Here is a 13,270-nt window from a genome sequence, read left to right on the forward strand (position 1 = left end):
AATCTCCCTTACATGTAGAATCTAAAAACAGCCAAATTCCTGGTAACAGAGAGTAGATTGGTGATTTCTAGGAGCTGAGAGGTGGGAGAAATGGGGAGAGACTGCTCAAAGGCTACAAACTTTCCATAAGATGGGTAACTTCTGAGGATCTAATGTACAGCATAGTGGCCATAGTTAATAATACTGTATTGTATAATTGAAATGTGCTAAGAGAATACATTTTAAGCATTTCCACCAAAAAAAAAAAAGTAACTATATGAGGTGATGTTAATTAATTTGAGTGCAGTAATCCTTTTAAAATATATATCAAATCATCAAGTTGTATACTTTAATATGTTATTATATGTGCAATATAAAATATATTTTGTAAATTATACTTCAATAAATCTGTGGGGAAGAAAAAGAGACTAAATTCAGGCCAATATATATTACTTTTATAATAAAGAAGTTTCTTTGAAGAAATAAGCCATGCAGAATAAATTGAGTATAATAACAGAGATATAAGAAAAATGCTGAAAGACTGTGGCAAAAAGAGTTTCTGATTTGAGGAAGACCTCAGGGGAGTAACAATGTTAAATGCTTCATAGCAGGATTTTCCCAAAGTTTCACCAAATAATCAAAACCTCAAAAATGCATCTTTTTAAAAAAAATTTATTCATTTATTTTTGTTACAGATGTTTCTCCTTTTCCCCCCACTGATTCCTCCCATCCCCTCCCTCCCTGCCCTGTCCCCAGCTTTGTTTTCCATGTCCATTGTTCATGCACACATGCATATAAGTTCTGTGGTTTATGTCTTCCCCCTACCCCCTCTTCTGAGGATCGTCAGTCTGTACCCTACTTCCACATCTCTGGGACTACCCCATTCCTCAGACTGTTATGTTCATTATATTCCACTAATAAGTAAAATTATATGATACTTGTCTTTCTCTGTTTGGCTTGTTTCACTTAGGATGATACTTTCCAGGTCCCTCCATGTCGTCTCAAAGGATAAGAGATCTTTCTTTCTTACAGCTGCGTAGTACTCCATTGTGTATAGGTACCACTGCTTTTTTATCCATTCGTCTACTGATGGACACTTGGGCTGTTTCCAGATCTTAGCTATTGTAAATAGTGCTGCTATGAACATGGGGTACATATATTCTTTCCAATTGGTGTTTCAGGCTTCTTAGGGTATATTGCTAGAAGTGGGATCACTGGGTCAAATGGCAGTTCAATTTTTAATTTTTTGAGGTAACACCATATTGTTTTCCATAGTGGCTGCACCAGTCTGCATTCCCACCAGCAGTGTACTAGAGTCCCCTTTTCTCCACATCCCGGCCAACACTTGTTTTTTGATGATTTGTTGATGGTGGCCATTCTGACAGGTGTGAGGTGATACCTAATTGTTGTTTTAATTTGCATCTCTCTGATGATTAGTGATGTTGAGCATTTCTTCATATGTCTCTTGGCCATTTGTATGTCCTGTTTGGAGAGGTGTCTATTTAGATTCTCTGCCCATTTTTTAATTGGGTTCTTTGTCTTCCTTTTGTTGAGTTGTATGAGCACTCTATATATATTGGAAATGAACCCCTTATCTGATGTATCATTGGCAATTATACATCAATCTCTCATACAGCGGGTTGCCTTTCCATTTTGATGATTATATCTTTTGCTGTGCAGAAGCTTTTGAGTTTGATATAGTCCCATGTGTTCATTTTCTCCTTTGTTTCTGTTGCCTGAGGTGATGTATCAGTGAAAATTCTGCTGTGTACGATGTCTGAAATTTTGTTGCCTATAGTTTCTTCTAGGATTTTTATGGATTCATGAGTCACATTTAAGTCATTTATCCATTTTTAGTTTATTTTTGTGTATGGTGTAAGTTGATGGTCTAGTTTCATTTCTTTGCATATAGCTGTCCAATTTTTCCAACACCATTTATTAAAGAGGCTGTCATTACTTCACTGTATGTTCTTGCCACCTTTGTCAAATATTAATTGAGCATATTGCCTTGGGTCCATTTCTGGTTTCTCTGTTCTGTTCCATTGGTGTATATGCCTATAATTGTGCCAGTACCAGGCTGTTTTGATTACAGTGGCTTTGTAGTATAACCTGAAATCTGATAATGTGATCCCAAAAATGCATCTTTTAAAAAATGCATCATCCCTTAATATTTTTTGTATATATTATTTTATTCTTAAAATTGGGAGTCACTAACTTTTGTCTACAGAAAATGTCTAAATAGAAAATGTGTCCTGGTGTCCTGAGATTTTGATAGTTTGAATTGTCAAGCCCTTTGTGGCCCAGTCTTAACATAATACAAAATTCAGAGAAAATAGTACCCCCCCACCCAAATATTGAAAGTAATTAAAACCTTCACTTCAGAAAGCTCTGGGTGTGTGTGGTGGATGTAGTGGGCAAATATGCTCAGAACAAAACTTATAAAGTAGCTCTTTCCTATCTGTCATTTCAACATCCTTCCCCCATATAGCAACTATTCCCCAAAATCTCTACCAATATTTTCTCAGAAACTTGAGCGCTCTCATGCCTTTCCCCCTTCCTTTCCTGGGATCAAATTTTTCTTCCATCAGTCATTTGCTTTCCTTTCGATGTAAATTTTACCAATCTTTCTTTGGCATTTTCTTCCTGTTTTCCCTAGCATGTTCCACACACACACACACACACACACACACACACACACACACCTGGACACTCTTCACTCTGATCTATCTACTAATAAAGCCCAAAACTGAGGGAAGGGAAAAAGGTTAGCGGACAATAGCAAAATATTGCTTAGCAGGTGAGAAGAAAGAGGCTATGAATAGTCATGCCTTGATATTTATTATTGTCATAAATTTTTTTTATTTTTATCCTCACCTGAGGATATTTTTCCATTTTTTGTACAGATAGAGTGGGAGGGAGAGAGAAGAAGGGAGAGACAGACAGAAACATCGACGTGAAGGGACACATCGAATGGCTGCCACCCGCACGACCAACCAGGGCCGGGGACAAACTGCAACCGAAGTACGTGCCCTTAGCGGGAACTGAACCCGGGTCTCTCCAGACCGCAGGCCGTTATTGTCATAAATTTTATTCTCTGTTATCTATATGTAATAAAGCAAAACTTTAAAAAATATTTTTTATTGAATTTTGTATTTTATTTTATTTTTAGAGAGAGAGAGGAAGGTAGAGGGACACAGAGAGAGAAACATCGATGAAAAAGCAAAACATCGTCTGGCTGCTTCCTGCACGCCTGTTACCCTGGTGGGGAATTGAACCGACAACTTTTCCGTGCATGGGATGATATCCAACCAACTAAGCTACACCTGCCAAGGCAAAGCAAAACTTTTAATTTATCAAAATAAAATACTGCCATGGATCTACAGCAACCAGAAGCAGAACACTTCTGAAATGTTCCTTGGTTAAAGATAAATAGTCTGAAAGGAAATACCAGTTAAGCATTTCTATCTAATGTTTTTAGTATTCCCAGGTAAAAGAAAAATCCTTACAGAGCATAAGAATAAAGAATGGCAAATAAATAAAGCAGCAGCATTAACTGACATGTTAAAATTAATTTGTCAGTTTAAAAAGCTGATGTTTGGACTTGATCTTTTGCTGTAAGCAAGCTGGTGTTGCCGCTGGAAGGCAATGTGAAAAATGTAATGGCAAGTGTGTGAGCTGTGACTCCTATGTGCATGTATGTGATGAGTGTAACTGTGGCTCCTATCAGGGCACTGTGTGACCTGTGGAGGCCCTGCAGTCTCCGATGCCTATTATTGCGAGGAGTGCATGGCCCAGGAGAAAGATACAAATGATTGCCCAAAGACTGTCAATTTGGGGAGCTCTAAGACAGATTTCTTCTATCAATGCAAAAAATATGGCTTCAAGGAGAAGTAATTAGTGGGCAGCCTCTTCCTGCCCCATCTACTGCCAGCAGAAAGAAGTGGAGCACAGAACATCCCCCCGATGGCCTGTTAGTACACCAGCACCTTTCCACCCTCCCCTCTCCTCTCACCCAGGTAAAGTGGTAGGAACAGAAGAGGATTCTTCATGAAGCACTCTGGCAGACTGTATCAGGAAAAAATGACAGATTATTTCATCATTTTTCTCAAATTGAAGAAGCGAGACTGTTTTTCACATTGATAAATTCTCTCTACACCAAGAGCTTCTAAAACAGGAAGAATATCATTTCGGTCTTCTGTCTGAAGAGTCGACTATGAAGTGTTCTTACAGCAACTCTGATGGCAGTTGTCCTTGATGAAACATCTGCAGTGTGGTAGGGAGCTCCCAGAACAATAAATGTGGACAATTAATCTTGTAACACTTACTAGGTGGTATTGGCCCACGTTATTTTTCTTCTAAGAAATTGGAAACCCTTTCATTTTCTATTGTGTTAATAAAGTACAGTTTTATTTTCTGGTAGTCAGTCACTGTTCCAATAAAAAACCACCAAACTCATGTTTTCACTGTGTTCTGATAATGAACAAATTGGGTTCCACCAAACCAAGGAAGACTGGGAATTTCAGATAGAGAGTCCTGAAGTTCTTGTCTCTTGTAAGTGACATGGAGGGACAATCCACAGAAGCTGCAGTGCACTGAGTGTGTGGAGGAACAGCCCAAGGACAGCATCTGTAGAGCTTCTGTAGACCTGGGGTTGGCCACTTTTGTTTGCATGAGCTCTCTCTCCAGATAGAGACCATGAAATGGAAAGAAGACAGAGACTTCTCCTTTAGTGGTGCTAATAGTTATTTAACATAATTTGGGATAGTGTCACAGGGGTTTCAGTCCACCAGATTTTTAGCATCTGGAAGGATCCTGAAGGGGCCTGCACCTCTCAGCCTTGAGGTTCTCTCATGAGTTCACCAGTGATGACGTTGCGGTTGTTGACTAAAGACCTGAACTCAAGTCATAGGCTCTTAAAGTTTTCATGTCACCTCAGAAGAGTTATTTGAGAGCAGGTCTTCTGTACTTCAAGGTGGTTGATTTGGAATATCTAAGATTTGCTAATATTGTGCTTGCTAAATTTAATGTGAAGTAAATAAAGTTTAATGTTGAATACTTTCAAACATGCACTTAAAAAAGTCACTGTTAAACATTGTTGAGCTCAGTAAAAACAAACAAAAAAGATGTCATGAATTATAACACAGTGAATAAATACAAATAAAAACTGTCAGTCCATTTAATGGATATCATTAAACATGTAACAGTACAAAGAGAAAAGAAAAGGTGTGGGGTGGGGGAAAGAAAAACTCTTTTATACAGAAAAATGTGGAGGGCATGATGGAATTGGAAAGCCACTATAGCCACTATTTTGCAACTGCAAAGTAATAACTAACCCTGGGTAAACACATCTTATTTATATAATTAGATCACAAAATGATTTTCTGAAATATCTTTTGGCTCCTCTATGATCTAGGATTAACAAACCTTTGAAATGAAAAGCCTTGATCAGAAAAAGGAAAAACTAGGGGATCCTTCTTTTTGTATGTTTTTTCTTTCTCCCTAAAGCGGAAAAAGTCACTATTTACAAGTCCAAGATGAGCAGATTTTCAGTTTCCTGACCTTGAAGTCTTTCCATCGTTTGTGATGATGCTACAAGATATCTGCTAAAGGAGGCTTCATCATAAACAAAGTTAAAGACAAATGTCAAATTGTGAGTTAATATTTATAATGTATATCATAGATAAAAGTCTAATGTCCCTAATATAAACATTATATTATTTTTATATTGTTAAAGCAGTGGAGAAAAAGATCCTGTTTAGCCTGTTGAGCCAGATAAAGGGTCCCATCTCCAGCTTAAAGCACACATTTTTAGAAGAAAGTAAAGCCTCCCAATGTTTCCTGGATTTCTCTCTAAGAGACCAGGCTAGAGGGTAGAAGTCCATAATAATGTTGCTTCAACTCAGGACAGGGTCATCACAAGTCACACACCCATTTCATCATGTTATGTCTAGTCAGTCCATTGTACTCCTGTTGGCCTGGTATAAATGTTAACAGCAGTCTCTTTCACTCTTCAAAGTATGTAAGTTTAGACTATATACAGTTTCCCTACTTCTAGGAGATCCCTAATGCTTTGAAGGGAAGCATTCATTTGGTTGATGTTGAAAAGTAAATACCAAGCTGGAGAGAGGAGCAAGAAAAAAGTGGAATATGGTGGGCAGAATAATGATCCTCCTAACATGTCCTTGTTTTTATACCTGGATGCTACTTTGCATGGCAAAAGGAAAAATGAGTAAGTATGTTGAGATGGGAAGATTTGCTTGGATTATCCAGTTGAGCCCAATCTAATGACATGGATCCTTAAAATTGGAGAAACTTTCCTGGCTGAGTTTTAGTTAGAGAGAGAGGCAACATTGCTGGCTTTGAAGATGGAGTAAAGGGATTGTAAGCCAAGGAATGTGGGCAGCCTCTAGTGGCTCAACAAAGCAAGGAAACAGATTCTCCCTTTGAGCCTCCAGAAAGGAATACAGGCCTGCCAACATCTACAGAACTGTAAATTTGTGTTGTTTTAAGCCATTAAGTGTGGGGTAATTTGGTACAGCAGTAACAGGAAACTTATACATGGAATTGACAGCATTTCTAATGAACCTTGAAAGATTCAATAAGTCATCCATTCATTCAACATATTTAAGTCCTAATATATCCTTGATCCAATAGTGAATAAGATGGACTTCTCAAAGAGTTTACAGCCATGGAGGAAGAAAATGACTGAAACATGTAATTAAGATTGTTATGAGTATTCTAAAAGGGTTAGTAGAGGATGGCATGAAGTATTTAACAAGCACAGGGTAGGAAACCAGGCTATATAAACATGGATGAAGGGTATCCCAGGCTGAAGGTATGGCATGGGTGAAGGTTCAAGCAGGGGTTTGAAAGCTTATAGATTAAGGCTGTAAATAACCAGTAGTTCAGTTTGGCTGGACCAAAAATGGATGGGAGAGGGAAAACAGAAGTGCAGTTTGGAGGCAAGTGGTAAAAGGCCTAGAATGCCAAACTAAGAGCTTTATCCCTCAAGCAACGGGAAGATATTGAAAATTTTAAAGTAGGGAGGGGAAGGCTAGCTTATGCTGTGGTAACCAACAACTCCAAAAGTTTGTGCCTCAAGACAAAAGAAGTTTCTCTTTCCCATGCTACATGTCCATCGTGGGTCAACATGAGTGAACTGCTCATCTTTTTTTTTTCTTTTCTCTGAACATAACACTTTAATGTATTAATTTGAAAGTGCTCGATAGCATAACTATTTTAAGGCCAAAGAGAAAGAACATAGCAGCAAGATTTTAAAGTTATTTTGTGACCATTTGGTTAAATATCTTAGTTGGATCTTTAAGAGCTTTTATGTGACTACAAGTTCATACTCTACATATGCCTGTGTTTGAACAAAATATAATCAATTTCCTCTTAAGCCAGAACATGGAGTTGAGTTCTTTAACTGAACCAAGCGCCATGGGAATGGGAGAGCTTAGGCCAGAGAGCAGTGACTAGTGCCAACTGTCAAGAACAAATTACCACATTCCCTTTCTTGGCTCCAAAGAGTAGTAAGAAGTCATTAGAACTGTCAAAGCCCATACAACAGCCAGTGAGAAGCTGATAGAAGAGAGGGTGCTAAGGTTGTTCTTGGACACAGAGAGAGAAAAGGACTGCACATTCTCCAAATGACCTCTATTTTCACATTGGTAAAGCTGACTCTATATTCAGCACTCATCGGCAAACTGTGGTTAGAGTTTCTACTTTCTCGAAAAGATTGGGATTATTCTGTGTCTAAACACTGTTTTTGAGATGTGCTCCCCCCCCCCCTTACTTTTAAGTAACTGGGAGCTGAGGGCCTAAAGAAGGCTCTCTTTTCATGGGCAACTGTTATACATGGTGCTAGGCCAGGCCCTGGTGATGAAGGTCAGCATCATGACCACAGGAGCTAGACCCCTTGGCATCTACAATGGCATTCTCACAAGGGCCACTGCCTGCAGAAACAGTGGTGCGGCGTCTGTGGAATATCTTTATGAGAAGTGGATAGTAAAAAGAGAAAAGAAGTGGATAGTAAAAAGAGAAAACCAGAGCAAGAGAGTGACATAAGGGACTTCTGCTGAGGACATGTGACACACAGACTTGGACACTCTCAGAAATTCCAGTGAGGGCAGCTGGGGGCTTGCTAGTAGGTGTCATAATACAGACATTAATATGAATGGTACTTTTTTCCCTACATGTAGGAAGACAGAATTTCCATTTCCTGTTCATTTGGGTAAATGCTTGAAAGGTTTCTTTTAAATGTGAATGCCATGTCAGGGTTAGGTGGAGTTAAATTAAATAGCTTATTTTAAAAGCTGACATCATGTCAACATTAGCCATGAATATATTGTTTAAAAATATTTAACAGTTTAGCTGAGCTATAACCTAAGAGGGCTCCCAGTGAAGGAGATAAAGGACAAATTACATTGGAAGTTAAGGAACATAGGGGAAGCAGAAAGCAAACGTAAGAGAATGGAAATCAGGGTAATCCAGTAGACACTTCATGTCACCATGGAGGGTCATTGTTAGAAACAGGATGCTTTGCCTGGTTGGGGAAGGGGGCCCTGCTCATTTTAACCAGGGATGCAGGCTGAGGAAGCTACTACCATTTCGAGTTAAAATCAGAAGCAAACCAAGAGCAGCCCCTGAGCAGATAAAATCAGTTGTTATTAACTTAGCTTAATTATCAATCACTGTAAAGACACTCTTTTTCAGTATGTAAACTGATTACCCCTGAGCCTCATTCCATGTTTTGGTTTGAGTGCTCCAGGCTTGCAAATTGTCTTTTTAGTGTGTGCACAATAAATTTTTACCAGTAATTCATTGGATTTACTTTGGCTATTTCTGAACCTTTGACATTGGAAAGTTGCCTATTACTGGGCAAGAGAGAGGGGAAAAAACTCTGGAGTGCCTCAAAGTGGCAATTAATTACATGCTGTGACTGAAAGTAACCCAGCACCTCCACTTTTATCTCATTGATCCCAGGCCAGGAAGCATAATCCCATTAGGTGCTGAGAAGGGGTAAAACTGGCAACATTTGGTGATGCTTAATGATTAAACATCGATAAATACTAATGGACAAATGAATCAATTCGAAGGAGCAGGTTAGAGGCCATTGGATGAAGTCATATATAGCGGAAATAGAGAACAGGAAGGAAAAGGAGATGGGAGTCAGTGACTAATCAGATGTACAGGGCGTGAAAGAGCAGTTTGTTACACTAGATTTTCAGTCTGGATGAATGTAAGGGCGATGCCAGTAAAAACAAACAAACAAAAACAAAACAAAACGAGAGAAGGTGGACATTTGGATGTGTGCCTACATGTGTGGTTAGTAGAGTCAGCTGAGACCTCATTTTCTCACCCTTTGCTAGGTGGCACCTGCAATCTCGGCTTCAGGCCTTTTGCTCAGCATACAAACTGTTTCTCTTTTGTGTCGAGGCGCTGGGGACCCAGCTAGAAATCAGAATTAGTCGCTGCGCTGGGGTGGATGGACGGACCCACCGCAGGTAAGTAGGAGGAAGGCGCTTTATTTAACCACCTCAAAACATTTCCTATGACATGACTATCCGTTATGGTGAAGAGCATTCACAGACTATCCCGAATGCAGTTCTGCTGTGTATCTTGTGGAGGTTACTTCATTGCTCTGAGCCTTCGCTCCTTCCATTTTAAAAGCTGAATACCACCTACATGGAGTTTGGGAGGATTCGGGGAGGAAGGGCCAGAGGGTCCGAAGATCTGCAGAGAGCGCGCACACCACAACCCCCAGGCCTCCCTGCACCTGCCGGGCCCAAGCACCAAAGAAGGGGCCTAGGGAGCGGTGCGGGGTGGAGGGGTGGGATTTAGTCCCGGCCCTGGCCGCGCACAGAGATGATGTCACGCACACGCTGGTCCACACACCTGGAGCCGGCGGGGAGCCCACAAGACAAAAACTAGACCCCGTTGTCGGCTCGCGCGAACTATTGACGTCACGTCACTAGCGGCCTCCACTGCGCGTTGACGTCACCCCGCGACGTCCTTGCCCACCGGATTCCGAGGCTGGTTTGGGGGAGGGACCGGCCGGTATGGAGAGCGGAGGGGTTGCTATGAAGTCAGTGTGACATCAGCTCATAGTGACCGACGGCTTTGGCCTCCTCAAGGGGAACAAGGGGCACCTAGGCTGCCGGTTGCATGCAGTTGGGTTTGGGTAGCTCCCCAGAGCAAAGTAAGTGCTTCCTCTCTGAAGGAGTAATGGAGGAACATGACCCCTAATCCAAACTTTTTTATTTTATTTATTTTTTTAATTTATTGGGGTGACACTGATTAAAATTATACAGGTCTCAGGTGCACAATTCCACAACACATCATCTTTTCACTGTATTGTGTGTTCACCACCCCAAGTCAAGTCTCTGTCCATCACCATCCATCCCCCATACCAAACATTAAAGAGTTGTATACATGCATTGCCTCTACTCATTTTCCATTCACTCTTCAACCCGTTCCATCCGTTACAGATTAGTTATTTTAAAAAGGTAGTCATAAATATTTTGTATGCAAATATACAAATAAAAAATGAACACGTGTCAGAGTTTAACTCATTAATTAATGAGGAACCTGTAAGACATTGCAAAAAATCCTTAAGACCACAAAGTTTGTAGGGTATTCTGAAATGAATTTACACCTTTCCTTCCCTGACTTCCCCTCCATCCAATGGATCAGCAAGTTCTTTTGACTCAACTTTCTTTTTTTTTTTTTTAATCCTCACCCGAGGACATTTTCTTCCATTTTTTGTTCAGATAGAGTGGGAGGGAGAGAGAGAGAGACATCAATGTGAAAGGGACACATCGAGTGGCTGCCACCCCCAAGATCAACCATGGCCTGGGACAAACTGCAACTGAGGTACATGCCCTTAGGGGGAATCGAACCTGGGTCTCTGTGTACCTCAGGCCGAGGCTCTAACCGCTGAGCCAAACCAGCCAGGGCTCAACTTTCAAAATTGGATTCATCTTCTCTCCTATTTTCACAAACACTGTCTCAGCCTAATTAGAAATTATCTATGGATCTGACTAGGCCTGCCAACTGCCTCCCCCCACCCCCAACAGTCCTCTTCCATCCCCACACCCTAATTAGCCTTACCTCTTAAATCCATTCTCTATGCAGCTTTCAAAGTGATGAAAACAAAACAAAACACAACAAAAAATATAATCTAGATTATGTTGCTCCCTTTCTTAAAATCTACCAATAGTTTCTTCTTTGCCTGGAGAATTAAATCCACACTCCTTATGCTTCCTTACGAACTACATAATTTGCTATGCCTCCTCACCTACCTCATCTACCACTTTCTGACTCTCTCACTGTGCTTCAGGGTCCTTTGCTGGGAAAAAACTCTTTCTCCTGAATTTTGCATTGTTGTCTCTTTTTCATCTTCAGATTTCAGCTTGATTTGTATTGCCTACTCAGAGGCCTTCCTAGACCTTCCATACCAAAGTGGATACTCAATCATCCTGTTTAAAATTTTAAATCTTTATACAGCCATGATGACGTTGATACATGATTTATTGCTTATTGTTCATCTCCCCACTCAATTAAAATGAAAGTCAACAAAGCAGAAAGATGGTTTTATTGCAGGGCTTTCTACTTGTAAGTGAGGTAACTCAAGGCTATGGGACTAATGAGTTCCGGAGTTGCTCACAGGCTAAGGGTTTTTATGCTTTAAATAAGGAAGTTATCTGGCTTTTTAAGCTGACTCGTTGCCTAGTGGTCTACTTTCTTTCTGGATAAGGGTAGCTGAATCAGGAAAACAAGGAAGTCCAGATGTGGCATGAACCGTTGTGTCTGGTTGGTGTTTGGGTATTGGCTGGTGTCCTCTGCTGATTTCTGAGAAGAGCTGTAAATTCCAGTAAGGTTAGGTTAAGTTTCCATTTTGCTCCCATCTCCATTAATTTTAGTTTTGTTCTACACTCTTTACCACTGTATTCTCAGCTGGTAGAACACTTAATGAGTTCATCAAATTTCATTCCTTAATTGGAACTTTATCATGTAAACTAAATGGGTAATTGTCATAACAAAAGGTCTAATTATTTAAAGCAAGTGTTTCACAAGATGTGTTTGCAAAATATATCTGGTTATATTATTTGAAAAATACTTCAGATTAAAGAAAAATGGTGTGAAAAATGTTTTCTCTGCTTGATTTTCAAAAGATATTATTGACAGCGTAGATGGACCTGGAGATAATTATGCTAAGTGAAATAACCAGTCAGAGAAAGACAAATACCATATAACCTCACTTATATATGGAATTGAATAAACAAAATAAACTGACACACAAAATAGAAACAGAGGCATGGATACATGAACAGCCTAAACTGTCAGAGGGGAGTGGGATTGGGGGGACCGAATGAAAGAAATTGAAGGGATTAGCCACAGAACATATCATGCATAATGCAGAGACACAGACAACAGTGTGGTGATGACCAGAGGTAAGCAGGGTGTGGGGGCAGGGTGGAGATGGGCAAGGGTTGGGGGTGGGGGGATGGGGATATGTAATAGTGTCAACAATAAAAATAAAGTTTAAAAAATTTAATAAAAAAGAGGTATTATTAAGGTTTTTCTTTGGGCAAGATCTCTGATGCTGGAGATGCCAAATAAAATCTGGTAGAGGTGACATTTGAGTTTGACCTTTCAATATGTATAGAGTGAGACTACGTATAGGTGAAAAGAAAATAAACTGTCACATGTGTAAATTCAGGTCATGTTTTGGAGAAAGAATATACTTGGATGGGTAAGCAGGAGCCACATTATCAAGGGCCATAAAAATGGAAGAGTTTGGATTTTATTTCACGTAGGAAGCCAACATGGATTTTTTAAAAAAAATCCTTACCCGAGGATATTTTTCTATTGATTTTTTGAACAGAGTGGGAGGGAGAGATACAGAGAGAGAGAGAGAGAGAAACATTGATGTGAGCGAGACACATTGACTAGTTGCCTCCTGCACGGCAGGGACCGAACTGCAACTGAGGTATATGCCCTTGACTGGAATCAAACCCGAGACTCTTTGGTCCACAAGCTGATGCTCTAACCTCTGAGCAAACTGGCCAGAGTGCCATTATAGATTTTAAACTGAGTTGTGACATCCTCTATTGTTAGTGTTGTTGTAATAAATAAGGTTGTGACTGACTGGGCAACATTAGCTATGTAAGTAGACCAAAATAAATCTTACATACTTAAGAAAAATCAATATATTCCAGGTACTAGTAGGTGATTATGAATAAAAGTTCCTAGTAGATCTTAGAATTATACATTAGAGCTAAATGAG

The 13,270-nt window shown here is 39.9% G+C and overlaps 1 pseudogene; it reads left to right on the top strand.

Annotated features, from left to right (window-relative positions):
* The first annotated feature begins 3,574 nt into the window (after positions 1 to 3,574).
* On the top strand, positions 3,575 to 3,873 carry LOC118617681 (annotated as a pseudogene).
* The last annotated feature ends 9,397 nt before the right edge of the window (positions 3,874 to 13,270 follow it).

The sequence above is a fragment of the Molossus molossus genome, unplaced genomic scaffold (assembly GCF_014108415.1).
Source record: "Molossus molossus isolate mMolMol1 unplaced genomic scaffold, mMolMol1.p scaffold_m16_p_5, whole genome shotgun sequence".
Lineage (NCBI taxonomy): Eukaryota > Metazoa > Chordata > Mammalia > Chiroptera > Molossidae > Molossus > Molossus molossus.